This window comes from Anoplophora glabripennis, unplaced genomic scaffold, assembly GCF_000390285.2.
Source record: "Anoplophora glabripennis isolate ALB-LARVAE unplaced genomic scaffold, Agla_2.0 scaffold1, whole genome shotgun sequence".
Taxonomy (NCBI): domain Eukaryota; kingdom Metazoa; phylum Arthropoda; class Insecta; order Coleoptera; family Cerambycidae; genus Anoplophora; species Anoplophora glabripennis.
The window spans coordinates 4,588,887-4,604,329 of NW_019417028.1; the positions used below are offsets into that span (position 1 = coordinate 4,588,887).

Below are 15,443 nucleotides of genomic sequence, written 5' to 3' on the forward strand. Positions count from 1 at the left end.
CGCGGTTATACAAGAATAACGCCCGAGGCAATTCACAGCTCTATTAACCCATCGATCTTGCGATAGCACATTCAGGACTTCCTTAAAAAGGCGCCTGGCTCTGGTAATGAAAAGAAATCTGTTCTGCGGACCCGAGGAATCGTTTTGAACGATAGGAACGTGACATTCTCTACGATTCGAAGTATGCGGAGAGCAGGAAATCGAAGCCTTTTAAGGAAATACAATAGTAACACTGATTGAGAGGTAAATTGTGCTGGTGGTGTGAAATTGCGACCCAGATACAGGTCAGGATGGTTTATTAAAAATGTTAATGAATATGAATGAGTTTTTCGACAATTTAATTAATTAAAATTCAGTTGCCTGTGTATATTTTTTCTAAAACGCATAAAATAACGATAAAAATATTTGTATAATTTAAAAATCTGAGGAGTGTCAGATAATGTTTTTTCCAATATTACGTATTATCAGAGGGAAAGAGCATTGATTATGAAATCATTGCACCAATTACTTCAATTTCGTCAACAACAACAATCTTCTTAGAAATCACTAAAAATCCACTCAAATCCTGTCAATTAAAACAGCACGACTGTCGAGTAAGATGAGGAAGATCGTCAGATACAAACCAAGTCCATCATCTGGCTAATAACTGGATTATATTACGTTTGCGGATAATATCTCTCAGACGCAATAATTGAGACGAGGTTTCTAACAAAATTACACGCGAGGCTTCCGTGAAAAAATTGCTTCTTACTTTCCTACAGCAGCACGGATCAGATAAGAAAGGTGGTTTGTAATGATTGGGATTAGCAGTACGCTAAACTTTTACTATGTAATTGACATGATTTTTCTGCAGGTTAGCACTGATTGCGAGGATACCAGAATTCCCTGGAATCTGGAAGAAAAACGATCCTGTATGAACGTAATAATATTATTTCCTCTTTGCTAAATATCCCTTATCAGTTTTATCGAAACAATTATAAGTTTGTCAAGTCATGTGTCAAGAAAATTATTCATACATTCATCTACAACTGAATCATCTCCATTACAGCCATCTAGCGATTACACACCCGAAAACTAGTACCAGTAGAGGACCGCGGGGCAGAAAAATTCCACTAAATCGACCGACGGCTTGGCAACCTTCGAAAACAAAAGCAAAAACTCAGCCAATGCTGTCGACGGACCTTGAGAGTATCTTCAGTTGTGACCTTTCTAAAATATGTAATAGCGATGTCGCACATTCTTGTTTTTACCGATAGGCGACCTGTCACCTTTATGCTTTCACTTGTTTGTTTGGCATCCTCAATATTGTTCGACGAGCGTCGTGATCTAAATGGTATTGTAACTGTATTTGTACATCCTATAGTTCGTTGTCGAGTGGGCGCAATTTTTTATCTTTTGCAGGCATATATTTACGTACTGTAAATAGGGGATTGCGACAAATAATAAAAAAACGCTCGTGTGGATGCGCCTTATAATATGTAACTATCACAAATTAAATTCAGTACCTATACAATTTATTTTTTGCAAGTCGTAACTTGTTCTGTTTATGTTACATGGCCTACAATGTGACATTTCTGAACGGTTTTCGCGATATGTACACCTGTTCGAAACGAGAAAGTGGCAAATTGCTAATAGTATGCAGCAAACAATTATGAAAGTCAGGGCTATGATAAATTACAGCTCACTATCGTGGAGCAGAATTATTGTTTTGAGGATCTGTTGAATTGTTAGTGAAAAGAAAAGGCTATATGAGTGAATTATCAAACAAGTATTGCGCATTTGCGAAGACAGTATAAGTTGTTAGATATTTTAACACTGCTATGTTTTGAAAAGTGTTTGAAATCAACAAAAACACGGCTCAGATCCTTTGCAACAAACAATTCATAATAAAGGAAATAAGGGAGCTGTTTACAAGCTGTTTTTTGGGGTCTTGCCAAATAATTAACGTTTTTTTAAGCTTTTTTGCGAAATTTTGAGAAGCATTGTCAATTTTTTCGTATAGCTCTCATGAAAGCAGGAAGTAATAAAATTTTATACCTTTATTGTCTTTAATAACGTTTTCGGTAATTGCCCGAAATTTATTCCAGATTCTCGTGAGAAAATCGTAAGATTACGTAAATTTCGCCTCTTCAAAAGGACCACAGTAATGCAATATTTTTTCCTAGCATTTGAAAATTCACAAACTAACCACAGAACAGTGTGGTGATAAAGTGATATAATGATTTTTTAATAGTGCATGTTATATAACTCGATGACTTGACTTCCAAATTGCGGATTAAATAACACCTATTTCAGTGATAAAAGTTGTGAACTTATCTGTGTCCTCTAAATCTTTGTTACAATTTCATGAGGTTGTGCCAGCAAAATGCAACATTTATGTAGCTTTGTTTATAAACACTTTAGAAACGACAAAATCCAAACAACCAAGGCGACTTTGCAAGATTTCGAATAATGTCAAAATGAACTGATTAAGAAATGTAAAAAAATATAACCCTATCTTCTCAGCAGTTAAGTATAATTTACCAGTCTCGGACTCTGTTGCCAGCACTCGCTCCGCTCGGGCGCAAAATCATCCTCCACTAGTGAATAATACCTCCTTTATGGTGTAAATAACTATTTATTGTATTAAACTCATCCTAACTCATTTTAATCGGCGCCAATCGTAAAAAAAGCACAAGTAGCGACAGTCACAGTACAAGCCTTTCTTCAGAAGTTAATTGCAAGTGACAAGGCAACATCTTAGACTGTCGTCGACATGTACTATCTAAGATCCATACTAAAGCAATCTAACAAAACATCGGCTTCGCCACTAATCTCACGTAATGACTACATCATCTTCACTTTCTTTTCTAGCGTTACTCATCTCGAAAATGACACGGTATCCAAAACAGAAGTGAAACAAATAATATATGTAGATGGCCGGGGAATCCGTGACAGTTATCTTGAAACAAAAAAGGATCCAGTCCCAAAGCAAGCTAAGCATTCTTCTGTTTCCATCACTTACTCTTTCGAAATGTCATTTTCCTTAATTTTTACCAATCGTAATAGGACTTCTGCTGTTACGTCGGTCGCCGTAATGGAATATTTTGAAACGGCGTGTGTTGAAATTTTTCGTATCGCATAATATCGACGCATAGTATGGAAATGTCGGGTGTTTTCAGTCACATTATAATTATGAAACCTGTGAGAACTCCGAGGTGATGTAATTTTTTTAAAATGAGTTAGGAACAATCGTGAATAGGATTAAATATAGTTTGAGGTGTGAGTAGATCCTTGGATAAGGCTCAGTGTAGATTTCGCGCGGATTAACGCCGCTGTTGGATTCGTTTTTTAATTCACGATTTACAATTGTAATCAGGTTGATGCTCAGAACTGATTTCTTCGATGAAATAATAAACCAAATCCTGCACCAAGCTTTAAACGATGTTTAATTCCTCCTCTGTTGTTTTTACTGTTTCCTGAACTGGATTGTCTCCTAAGATTGTCAATTTTGAGATGTCAGTGTTTGAAAATAATTCTAAAAGTGAAATGTATTGTAGTAACACTGCTCAAGAAACAACTTAATAAAAAAATAAGTGACTGGAGACAGTACAATCATCATCGTACATCTACCCTTTAAAGCAACAAAATTCTCGCGTCTCTCGATTCTTTAAAACTTTTATCACATTTTCTATTATACTTTGTGCATAAAACATTTGTCTTCATCCATGTTGTAATATTTTACTTTCAGTTGATACGCATTGTCTATCAGTTACACAACTCTTAACATTTAATAATTCTAAATCTAAGCCTCATCTTGTGGCATCAAGGTCCTTTTGCATTGTCTCACAAGGTATTAATAGAATACAATAATAAAATTAGTAACTATTAAAAAAGTGTTTTGCTTTAACTGTATTGAAATTGACTATTTTAAACATTGTTTTTTAGTCAACTTTATGTCATTTGCGAAAAAAATAAACAGTAAAAGTACATCCCTTGCTAAGCTACCTCATATTTGGGTTTGGGTGTAAATCGGGGGCCAAAGAAATGTCCAAATCCAGGCCTGTTCTATGGCAAGGTAAGTGCGATGTGTTGCTTGCGGGTTTCTGTGTCAAAATCAAGTTATTAGCCAACATATTGGGAAAGATGTTTTGTACGCGGTAAAATAATGATTCGTTACAGATGTGAACACACTATTATATCTAGAGTCCAAGTCTCTTGACCTTGAAGATGGAACTTCGGTAGAAACGTATTGGAGAAGACAAAAATCAAAAACAATTATAATTAACGCAATATAAATCCAGTAAACTGTGTCAAATAAGTGTGATACAATGAGAGTCGTCTCTAGCTGTAGTTTTGCTTTCGGAACATCGGTGAAACTAGTAAAAGTACTTATTACGGGAATGGAAACCCAACATCTCACACGGTTGGTCCCTCATTAGCGGCTAAATGAATCTTCTTCGCTCGTTGCCCATTGTAAGGCGATTTATGGGCCTCCTGGCACATTTACTGGCAAGGTCGTCATGCAGAGAGATATTAACGATTGTGGATGTATTCGTTGCTTCATAGTACTCCAACACATCTAATTGTTCGATGGTAAACTGGAAACTACACGGTGTTCTTTCATTTCCGATCTAGTTTGATTCAAATGTGCAAAGTAGGCGTAAGCTATACATGCTAGTAAACGATTGTTTTTAGTAACTGTCAATTTATCGCAGCTTGTTGCGTGTTCGTCGTTAAAGATCAATTAAAAAAAGTGTCATGGTAATAATAAATGTTATTAGTAAAGGACTTAATAGTGTTCCTTGAGGAATAACTGGTTACGTTTGAACAATTTGCCATTATTCGTCGGCATTTCATAACTCTGAAACTGAAGACTTTTTTGAAAGGTTTACCAACTACGCCTAGACCAAAACACTTAGCACCTAATCAACATTATGAAAGATTACACCCAAATATGACAAGGTGACTTGAGCAGGAAGTGACACAGATATATAAACAATTATCCAAGTGAAACAGGTCTAAGTGAAGTTAATTTTAGTTTTATACAACTAATTGCTCTTCTTGCAATGTTTCAAGTGTCTACGCAGCAAAAACAACTGACGGGATGGTGGTAAGTGGAGAAAAATGCTAAATAGTTTTGAAACTGACAAGTATTTAATGGCTTTAAAAGATCGGCGGGGTTTTATAATCTAGATCTTGACATTTTTGTAGTCGAAATGCTGATACGAAATGTGGCAGACCCTGAAAACCGGTAGAATTGCTGTAGATTGGCGGTATCCACAAAAGAAAGCAAGTAAAGCAAACTTGGCAATTGCAATTATCAAAAAAGTCTTTAATTTTTTTGTCCCTCCCAGGAAATAACTCTGTATTCAGAGGATCCACAAAAAAATGTATATCTACACCTGTGCATACGTTTCAAAAGGTAAACCAAGACTGAAACCAAGAGTAATAGTCGATTAAAGTGCAAAATTATACGCCTGATCTAGAATCTCGATCGTTGACCCATTTTAGACATTCTACAAGATCATCGCGTTGTTATACATATTATATCAGTGTAATCGCAATAAATTATATGAAAGTAACGTGCCAGTCGCCAATTGAGTAACATTTCTATGGCAGAAATAGATTCCCCATGGTGTAAACTACTCTAATTGGGCAGTGAGTCAAAGTGGTTCCATTATAAAAAAAGTATATCATGATATTTGTTCACAACGTGATAGTTTTTTACTTTTTCTGTATCATAACGAAAGGTACATTTCATAGCGATTCATTATTCAGTATCATACGCCTATTTGTTGGTCAGTGGCGTGCTATCAAAATTATCCAGGTGGGTATGAAAATGAATGTTATAAGGGAGTTAAAAAAATTTATTTACTCGTACTTTCTACGTACGTTAAAACTAATTTTCAACTGAAGGAAGCGACATAAAATCACCTTTACCGGGTAATGCTGCTAACAAACGGACTCTATAATTGTTATTACTTACAAACTGTGTCATTATGTAACGAAACGTCTTCAATTTTCGTTCATTTGCGATTGACATAACAGGTCGACGAATAAGTCGCTTATCTGAGAGAAAGAGTAAAAGGAACGGTATTATATCATAGCCACAAATAGAAGAGTTCATTTATTTGGTTGTAACTTTCCTTTTTTACTCTATTGTGAAGGTATCAATTTCATTCAAACGAATAAGATTTTTTTCTAAAATTTATCCATGTTGCTGATAACTTATGGATATGAAAATTTTTTCCAGCTTAGAATTTGGAAAAACAAAGCCACTGGATCAAAGATTATTGCTAAATTGTTTATAATTTAACGGTAAATGCCGATAAACTTTGACCGTATATATCTCTAAAACCAATAAACGGAATTTAACTTTTTTTTTAAGAAGCGTCTTTCCAAGTACTTTAAAATTAGGTTGAGTGGTCTTTTCTATGTGAAAAAATTTTCAAGTATCTAGATGCTTATTTGAGGCAGTGCAACATTTTGAAAATTCGAAAACTTTTTTTCAAAATTTTTTTAAAAAAATTATTTTGAGAAAACTATTCAACCGATTTTAATGAAATTTGGTTTGTTGTTTTATTATACTCTAAAGTTTTTTTTACCAAAATTAGAATGCCCTCGGAGTAATTAAAATATTTAAAAAAAAATATCAAAGAAACTTGATTATTTTGCCTTTTTTTCATAAATTATTGCTATCTTGCAACATCGGTAATAAATTCAAACATTTTTAACTTTCGGTGTATTATGCAAAATTCAATTCTAAAACTCTTCCTCTTCAATATCCTTCCAAAATGCATAGTTTCCAAGATATAAGTAAAAAACGCAGATAAAATAGGTATTTTTTTAAATTGTTGAAACATTTTTGCAATTTTGAAAATGTGCCGGACCTCGCCCAGTTCTAGGGATCTACACTTTTATTATGTTGGTTATACTGAAGGTATTCCAGCAAATATTAACCCCCTCTTACATCCAAAGTGGGATATTTCGAAACAAAATTTCTAAAACTTAGCAGTTATTTGAGCAAACATTAGTTATCTGAAAAGGTGATTGAACTTCATATTACTCTAACCCGATATTTGCACTACAGTTAACTGAAAGGTGGGTGGTAGTAGTCAATAAATATGTAAATAGTAGAAATTAAATCAGTTACCGTTTATATATACTAAAATAGTTGATTAATCACTAATTATTAAGCACTACAACTCCTTAATTAAGTTAAGATTCGAAAAATTTCAAAAAAATTACTGATAAAAAAATCCCAAGGCTATTTGTGTTCCTCACAAAATCGTCATTATGAGCAAAGAGACGAATTTGATTTTAAAAAATAAGCTACACCTGCCCAGAGAAACAACAATGACTGGTGCTTCTAATAATAACTTGGTATAGTAGTAAAAAGATGTATCTGTTTTAATAACATGAATTAATACTACAAAATAGTTAATGTTTTATGTAATAGGTTTCTTTGACCAAAAGAAGAATCATAGTTTTAAATAGTTGGCAATGAAACGTCTTATCAACTCGTCTACATTCGTTTTATGTACCCTATGGCCCAAAAAAGACTTCGTTGCAAAAGTGAAATATAGGTGCTAGGTCTGCAACATGTTTTATAGTAAATGGATTGATATCTCGCAAAAAATATGACGTATGATAAAGATCTTTTTATATATACGAGCAGATAAACATCGAAAGAAAGGGACATGTTAAAAAATTGTTTGTGCCACCCGGATTAGCAATAAAATTTAAAACATTACTCATTACATCGCTATTTTTAACAATTACAACAATTACTCATAAATTTATGTATTACTGTCAGGTATTCACGGGATATTAAAAATAAAATCTGTGACAATCGCATCGTAAAAGATCGTCACGAACAATAAAAAAGCAATACATATTCATTTGTTTATAGAAACAGATTTATACAGACAGGGTATCCACTAGAGGTATGACCATTCTTACTGTTATAAAACTGCCAAATTTTTGTATACAATTTCTGCATATCTAGTCTTTGTTGTTTCTCCTTAGACGTAAATCATCAAGCAGCAACACTTTTTTCAAATTTGGCTAAATTTATTAAATATCCGGGTTATTTGTATAGTTTCTATGCATAAAATTACACGTATGCAAAAAAGCAAGAACAAAAGAATCGTTGTTTTATTTAGATAACGAATAAAAAAACTGTAGCGTTAAAAAATTATTCCACGTCGTTCGCTAATCAAAAATTTCCTGTATCGACTGCTTTCTAAAAAAACTATCATTTTTTTCGGTAGTTTTTACGTTCAATGTGCGAAAGATCTCCACACACGTCTGCAGATATTGTCAGGGAAAGTGATAGTAATCAACAAACTGTAGGTACGCTCCTACGAAACAAAAACACAGCCTGGGGCTAAAAAAAATACAAATTGGCTAACTACTGATATTATTCGACGCCAAGTAATGAAGTAATACGTATATTTAACTTCAGTAAGGTATTCGATGTAACGTTCGTTTTTAAGTGGACAAACGAGATTCGGCTTGTGGACTTTGTTTATTGGAGTTGGATTGGAAAAATCAAGTCTGGCTCTCCATCTGCCTTATGAATAATTATAGTTTTTGACCGCAATTATTTATATTTATGGTTTTCAATTAAAAAGTAATAATTACATTGGAAGCCACGATCTATAACTTTGAATTAATTAAAAAAGTTCTACCTCAAATAATCGGTCGTGGTCCGGTCAAATTAGTCATAAAAATAGTGGTCAGATAACGAAAATTCCGACAGAGCTAAGTTTCGGTGGAGACCTTGGGTACACCATTAGAAATAAAGTGTCGAAAGTCCCCATCGATCCCATGTGTGCTAAAAAAGTTATTCGGGGTCAAATGTCAAAATTTGAGGTTTTTTGGATTTTTTCGAAAACAGTAAGTTTTGTCAAAAAAGTAGCTCTAACAAAAATTATAGATCTTAAAATTATCTACAAAAGTGATCCTTACACTTTTTTTTGTAAGAATCTCCATTCCTGAGATATCGTGGTTCTAAAAGTTGAAGGAGTCACGTTCTACATGATATAACACATATATGCCACGTATACAGGGTGGTCGCGACGTAATAGGCCAAAATTCATGGGTAGATTCCCCAAGTAAAAATATTGCGATTTAGCCGAACTTACCTTAGTCCAAAAGTTGATAGTTAAAGAGATACAGGGTGTTAAATGTAAAATATTATTTCGGTTTTTTTTTAATTTATTCCTTAACAAATGCAAATATCCTCACAAAATTTTGGGGATTGGAGTTCGTTGAGTAGAGGAATTGAAATCTGTTCACATTTTGGTTAAAGTTCATAGAGCTAGCTGCAGTAGATTGAATGTGTTAAAAACGACATAACTTTTTTGTGCTTTAAGGTATCTCATCTTTGGTTACAAATTCTTATTTTACAACTTTTTTTACACAAAAAAGGTATACTTTTTTAAAGTAGCTATCTCGCACCGTTTTCGAGATATTTGGCTTTGAAACTTCCAATGCTAATAGTTGAAATAATTAAAATAATTTAGAAATGTTAAAAACAATGGTTTATTTAGAATTAAACATTGTAATGAATAGTAAAATTAGTAAAAAAATATGCCTTTTTGACAATAATTGCTTAAAATATCCACCTCCAACTTCAATACATTTATCAACACGTTTATTAAAAGATTGTCTTATTTTAAAGTATAAATCCTTAATGCTAAATGACTGCAGCATTTAAAACCTTTTGACACTTTATTTCTAATGGTGTACCAAAATTTAGCTCTGTCAGAATTTTCGTTATTTGAAATGTCTATTTTGACCGGACTATCATATCAAAAACTAGAATTCTGTTTTAATTTGTACATATGATGTCACCGACATTTTTTTCTCACTTCTGATGGCGTCATTTCATAATAAACGTTATTTTAATATAAATTAAAAGGAGTTTTCTTAAAATACATATTAATATCAAAGGTAAAAAATCATTCATTTGTTTAGAAATAATTTTAAATGTTGTTCACATTATAATATACCATCCCCTCTTCCGCACAAACCCTTGACTTCTGTACTAATTCTTGTCTGAGATAATTAATAATTTCACTGTTTTATTAAATGGCATAGTGAAAAATTAAAAACAGTCGAACCGAGAGTAGAAGGATTAAGACAAGAACAAATCAGATTACTAAGTTTAATTAAAAAAAAAAAATCGTTTCTGCAAGTTATATCGACCGAATCGATTTCGTCCATATATCACATCAAAATCGACCATTTCATCTAAGATAGGAAGACTTTCTAATTTTTCGCGAACAATAATCCAATAAATTCACTTTCCTTTTATCTACAGCCATTTTACTTTCTTTTCTGTCATCCTCCGTATACGAATTGCATCCAAAAATGTGCAGAACCCCCTGAACAATGCATGTAAGTATGCCGGATGATTCACAGTGCAGTGATATATATTCACAAAGTAGGCAGATTCCACTTTCGAGTAAATTCTCTCGGAACAAATGACCGCGAAAATTTGTGTCATCCCGCACACTCGAATCCATCATTTAATTCGAAGCGTTTTCACGGTTAAGAAAGACCGCATAGCGTTAAGTAGGATACGGGATATTTGATTTAGTAGAGGCAATAAGCGGCAGCATAAAAAATTGGACGAATTTTGTAATTAATTGCAATTGACTGCAACTCGTTCGAATTTGATATTTAAACAATAAAATTAATATATCTTTGTACGCACGCTTGGAAGCTAAGAAGTCGAGGGTTTGCCAAATTATGCGTCAAGGAAATTATTTCCAATAAGACCCAAGCTAAACTTGTTATAATCTTTCCATCCTCATGCACACAACTATTCATAGCACACTAGAAGTAATTAACTAAAAACAGCAAACTGACAGTTGACATCAAATATGTCATCATAAAAGTGGTTTTCATAGTTAAGACTAACCTATAACTACAACATGTTAAAACTTAATTTAAAAGATTGCAGAAAATTAAATTTGACTTAAGAAGTGGATGTATTTTAACTTTGTACAAATATTTTTTTTCCATGTTGAACTGAACATAATTTTACTGGTATTTTCTGTGGTATGTATGTGGTACCGATGACGGGTCGATGTAATTGTGTAGATTTATAATTTTCGGTTTCTCTTAATTTCCGGAAAAATTGTGTGGAGAAAAATTAGAATAATATGGAAAATTAGGAAAAAATTTATTTTTCTTGCAATGCAAGATATAAACACATCTGGCTACTTTATTTGCTAGCAAATATAAGTGTTAACACATATTTAATAAAAATAACTTGTTTCAAAAATACATATTTTGAACATGTTTGGGATAACCAAGAGCATGGATACGTGTTCAGATGACTCAGAGTCAGACAAAGACTTAGGTTAGGTATCTTTCAACTTGAGCTTTAATGTAATATCGACATAAAAGCAAACTAAAAAAAAGTAGGCTTAGAAAAAAAAATAGATAAACGTAAACATAAACAAATAAACATACATTTTTTGAATGCTACATTTGAAGATCGCTAGATTGGTACAAGAGGGCCCATACATTGGCCGCCACGATCCCCAGATATTAATCCATTGGATTTATTTCTCTGAATCCATAAGAAATAATTTTTCTCAAAAACCACGCATTTTATTTAAAAGTAGTAAAATCTTTTTGCTGTAGAATAAATCGCAATGAAAAAAAAATATATTCATTTTGAAAATTTTCCAGTGGCATAGAAATTATATTAAAAATAGGGGCAATCATAGCCCCTTATGAACGCCTATGATTGATCTATTTCCACATTAATTTTTAAAATCGATAAAGCATTTCATTCGTACACTTCATACTAAATATAAAACAAATGGCTTTCATAGTTTAAGAAAAAATAAATACAAACCAAAAAAAATTTTTTTTTCAAGATCTTATATAGATAGGCCAGAAAATATAGAGTTGAACTCGACTTTTTGTTTCGGCAAGCTGAATTTATCAATATATATGCTAAATATTATGTACAATAACATATTAGTTTCCACAGTCATAAAAATGGGGGAAGATTGTTTACAGGGTGGCTAATTGTATAATTTTTACGTAAATTTACGTTTTTCGCTTATAACTTTTTTTCCGTTCATTTCCAGGAGAAAACAGTAAAGTACTTTTTGTTTCGTCTTCAAAAGACCTACAAAACTAGCCCTCGAGCGTCAAAAAATATTGATTAGATCAAAAGTTATAAACAGAAGTTTATTTATGACTTTTGAATTAAACATTTATAAACTGCGTTATTATTACCAGAACGTTTTGACATCGCATCCTCTCATTTCTTATCACTGTCTAATAACTCACTCGAAATCTGGAATCGGTAAGTTGATAAATGATAGATTTTATTGTATTATTATGAAATCTACCATGAAAAAAATCAGTGCGGTTGTGGAAGATGCTCGGGATCGTCCAGACAAACAATTAGTTAATTTATTTATAAGGCCATAATTTGTAAACTATTCAATTTTTCGAATCCAGATTTTGTGTGAGTTATTAGACAGTGATAAGGAATGAGAGGATGCGATGCCAAAACGTTCTGGTAATAATAACGCAGTTTATAAATGTTTAATTCAAAAGTCATAAATAAACTTCTTCTGTTTATAACTATTGATCTAATCAATATTTTTTGACGCTCGAGGGCTAGTTTTGTAGGTCTTTTGAAGACGAAACAAAAGGTACTTTACTGTTTTCTCGTAGAAATGAACGGAAAAAAGTTATAAGCGAAAACGTGAATTTACGTAAAAATTATATACATCCTGTAAACAATCTTTCCCCCATTTTTATGACTGTGGAAACTAATATGTTATTGTACATAATATTTAGCATCTATAGTGATAAATTCGGCTTTCCGAAACAAAAAGTCGCGTCCAACTCTATATTTTCTGGCCTACAAGGTTCAGGTTATGTAACGATAAACGAAGGAAGAAAAAATATGTTTTCCCCTTATTCTGAATGAATTGTCAACTTGTAAACTGACTATACCCTGGTCAAAACTTGTGTTTAACTTAATTTGTTTAGATTTTCTAAAACTCTCGTCAAAATACTGCTATAAATTTACTGAAAATTACGCATAAAAATATGTAATATACGTCCTATATTGTAATAAAAATGTAATTTTTCCAGGCTTTTCATATTAGTTTCATTCTTCGCACAACTTTTCCAGAAATTTTAGACCCTCGGGATGTTCCCAGAGGCCCAGAAATATAAACTTCGCTCAGTTTCTATCGCAAGCGATTTTCTATCACTTCCCACCCCAACACTCCAACTAACAATCATTCTTTCAGTTCACTTCGGGTTTCAGGGAGCTTTCAGGCCACACGCCACTTACCTCAATCGCTGGCAAGCGGTCACAAATTCGTCGGTAGTCCAAAGTGCGCGTCGAACCGCATGAAGTGTCGAGGCACGATCGAAGTCAACGCGAAGAAGACTGACTCCTCCGGGCCGCTGGATTTAGCGATCCGGAGGATTTCAGATGGACCTGACGCTCTCTCCCCCACAGCTTTTGCCGATCGGCGACCTTTCACAAAGCTGCACGCGCGCCTGCAAAGGCCAAACGGCTCTATGGTCACTTAGCATGCTCTGGAAGACCGCGGTTGATTTATTTGGGTCGTTTTCCTCGCGGGATTGTACAGGGTGTCAGGACCACCGACTGACGTCTTTAATTTAACTTTAATTGTCAAAATTTAAAAACAATTTCGGTATCTTACACGAAACTGCTCCTTATCTACACCGAAAAGGTTGGTTCAGAAACAGTACAGGAAATGTTACGGAACAGATCAATCACTTCCAACGCAAATCTCAAAGAGGTGAATGGCGGAAACTTAAAACAAATAATAAATTATTTATTGACGTGCGAAGTTATTGCTAACTGCAGCTGTTATATTTGCCGTTGTTATTGTTGAAGCATCTGAGTGCTATTTAATCATAGAAGAGTTCCTATTTTCACTTTTTTTACTCGAAAAACAAAAACAGTTGCTTCTGTAGCAACAGCGGTGTCGGTGTGACGATACAATATACCGGGCGTTTAAAAATAACGATAATTTTGTGTTTTTCTCGAGTTATTCGGAAATTTGGTAAAAAAACAAACGTCAGAAAAAGACGTTAACTTTATTTTCGAGATAGACGATTGCTAAAATATATTGTACGTGAAATAATGTTTGAATTAATAATAAATCAAGTAATTTAAATAACTAAACGGTAATTTTGATAAAAATCACTATACAGGGTGTCCCATCACGAACTTCATCGATGTATATCTGGGAAAAAGGATTTTTTTTGAAATTGTGACGGTGTGATACGGACCGGGGGCCTACCAAGCTAAAATATTTTCAAGGTTATCGTACTTCCCGTTATACCGGAAGTCGATACACACTTTCTTATTTTAAATGGAACCCCCTGTATATTATTGCATTTTGGTAAAGAGCATCTATTTCTAAGATGAAAACATATAGCACACTCCATACTTAGGATTAACCGTTTCCGAGATATTTTGATTTTTAAAAATTGACAGATGCAGACTGTCAAAAAAATTTAGTTTTCCCGGAAACATAAGTATATTTTTTTGTGCAAATTGGACATTTTGTAGAGGAAGACCTAATTTATCGAATTTGCCACGAAAAATTTCCAGTTTTTATACAGGGTGGTCAAAAAAAATTATCGAGTATGAACTTCAGAAAACGTGGAAAACTCGAAATTTTTAAATGGAAACCCTTAATTTTTTAACGTATTCGTTGTTGAAAAATTAAAAAAAAAATCGAAATGGTTATAAAAGTGTAAAAATAGGTATTTTTAGTATTGATCATTGTTTATTATGACAACAAGTATCTCCAAAAAATTGTGTGTCATTCCGAAACCTTAATCAAAGCCAATTCTTTCATAACATTTAATTTTAACATTTTTTGGACACCCTGTACATGAAATGTTAATTTTCTCTGTGGCAATGTCAAATACAAGCAAAACCTTTTATCAATAAGTGTAATTGTTTCCGTAAAATGTAAAATAAAAATGTTTTTTATTTTATTCACTTTAATCTTGAACGTACTGTATACCGGTTTCGAACTTATTTTTTTAAAACATCAAACAACCTCTATCTTATGGTTACTTTTGAACACTCTGTAATTAATCATAAAGAACCGCCTTTGAATGAAGTTTTGTCACGGATCGTAGTTGCATCCTGTATATTTCTCGGTACCGACTAAGAAACTTTAATGTCCGTAATTAAATGCCAAAGAAAAAAACGTGATTGAACAAAATGGATCAAAAACCAATAATATAATACCGATACCAATTTGATTTATCTGAAGATACATTAGAAATATCTAAAATCAAAAGAGAAATTGCTCATGCAATTACGATTAGGTGCCTTTATAGTCCAATTAACTAAGCCTTTAAATCGAAATTTTGCCAACTTGACTGAATTTTTGATATGAGTTAGTTTAAGG

At 33.1% G+C, this 15,443-nt stretch overlaps 1 protein-coding gene across 1 annotated transcript in view; it reads right to left on the reverse strand.

Moving 5' to 3' along the window:
• LOC108915994 (mucin-5AC-like) overlaps nt 1–13,408 on the reverse strand; it is a 33,122-nt gene extending 19,714 nt beyond the window's left edge. The window contains exon 1 of the mRNA XM_023455846.1: nt 13,331–13,408. The gene's annotated coding sequence lies outside the window, so the exon portion shown is untranslated. The remainder of the gene's footprint in view (nt 1–13,330) is intronic.
• Nucleotides 13,409–15,443: the final 2,035 nt, after the last annotated feature.